The 1549-nt window shown below is 35.2% G+C and overlaps 1 protein-coding gene across 7 annotated transcripts in view; it reads right to left on the bottom strand.

Annotated features, from left to right (window-relative positions):
* Positions 1-1549, bottom strand: part of arhgef28a (Rho guanine nucleotide exchange factor (GEF) 28a) — an 84364-nt gene that overhangs the window by 66475 nt on the left and 16340 nt on the right. The window lies entirely within an intron of this gene.

Genomic DNA, 1549 nt, shown 5'->3' with positions numbered 1-1549 from the left:
TATATATATATATATATATATATATATATATATATATATATATATATATATATATTACACTGTAATTTTCCTTAAACATGTTAAAAATGTTTAATCTTCTGTCTAATTTCAGAGAAAGACCTCACTGTTTGGCTGGAAATTAGATTACAGAAGTGGCTAACAGGCTAACAAGCTACTAGCACAAAGTGATCAGTAGTTCTTGTTTTTTATGCTATTTGTATCTTTTTCTCACAGAGGTTTTATTCACATTTTTGCATTTTAAATTGGCAAGAAAACTGCTAAAACTAGTCTTTCTTTATTGTGGTTATTAGGGCTAGTCAACTTCAGCTACAAAGGAGCCATTTGTAAAAATTACTGTGGGTTTTGGGGCCACAGGTAATAATTAATCTCCATTATTGAAAGGCAAAGGCAGGTTATGTTTTGCCCCTGTCTGTTAGCAAAATAACTCATGAACCACTGGGGAAATTTTAATAAAACCTTCAGAACATAATCGTTGGATGTACATCTAAAACTGATTAACTTTAGAGTCAACCTGATTCAAGATGGCTACCACAGCTAACTGACTTTAAAAAACACAAACATTGCCATGATTGAGACAATTTTACAGCTATTGACCTAGAATTTTGTGTAGTAGTACCTGAGACTGATCCCCAGGACATAATCTGAGTGCTGACAGATTCTGAAAGATCTCTTTTAAAAATTTGCAATTAACTACTAGGACTCAACAATATCTGCTGTCAATTAACAACATATCTCATGAGCCATTGGACGGATTTTAATGAAACGTCCAGGAAATAATCATTGGACATACCTCCAGAACTGAATAAGATTTGAAGCCAGTCAAGTTTAAGATGGCCGCCACAGTCAACTGACTTTAGAAAACAAAGAGAGGCTATATTTCAGCCAATTTAAAATACATTGTGCTAAAATTTACTGTAGTTGTAGCTCAGTCATTCACAAAACATACTCTGAGTGCGGCACATTGTGCAAGAACTTAAGAACTTTATGCTTTAGCTTTATGTTGGAGTCAACCCTGTTTATCTGTTAGCACAATATCTCACAAACCACTGGATGGATTTTACAGAAACTCTCAGAAAGGGGGTATTAGATGTACATCTACAACTGAAAAACTGATTAACGTTTGGAGACAACTTGATACAAAAGGGTCACCACAGCCAACTAATCAAAGAAATTAGATATTGAACTAAAACTTGATTTAGTAATAGCTGAGCGTCATCCCTAATACAGACAACAAGCACTGCACAGTGCCCAAGATCTTTGCTTAAAGTTCTGCCATTAACTGTTGGAGACAATCTTGTTTGTCTGTTAGAGAAATATCTCATGAACTCTCAATAATACATCCTTTCCACAGGGGCAAAAGCATTGCAAGATCAATGAGTGTCCAAAACATTTGTAATATCTCTCAACAAAAGCAGTATATTTGGAGACTCCAAGTTGTCATCGGTACTGTATATTGGTACTGGAGCGTCACAGCCAACTTAAGTTCTGAATCCTCTCTCTCTCTCTCTCTCTCTCTCTCTCTCTCTCT

The sequence above is a fragment of the Kryptolebias marmoratus genome, linkage group LG14 (assembly GCF_001649575.2).
Source record: "Kryptolebias marmoratus isolate JLee-2015 linkage group LG14, ASM164957v2, whole genome shotgun sequence".
Classification (NCBI taxonomy): domain Eukaryota; kingdom Metazoa; phylum Chordata; class Actinopteri; order Cyprinodontiformes; family Rivulidae; genus Kryptolebias; species Kryptolebias marmoratus.
Note: the sequence above shows the minus strand (reverse complement) of the source record. Positions and strands in the feature narration are given on the sequence as shown.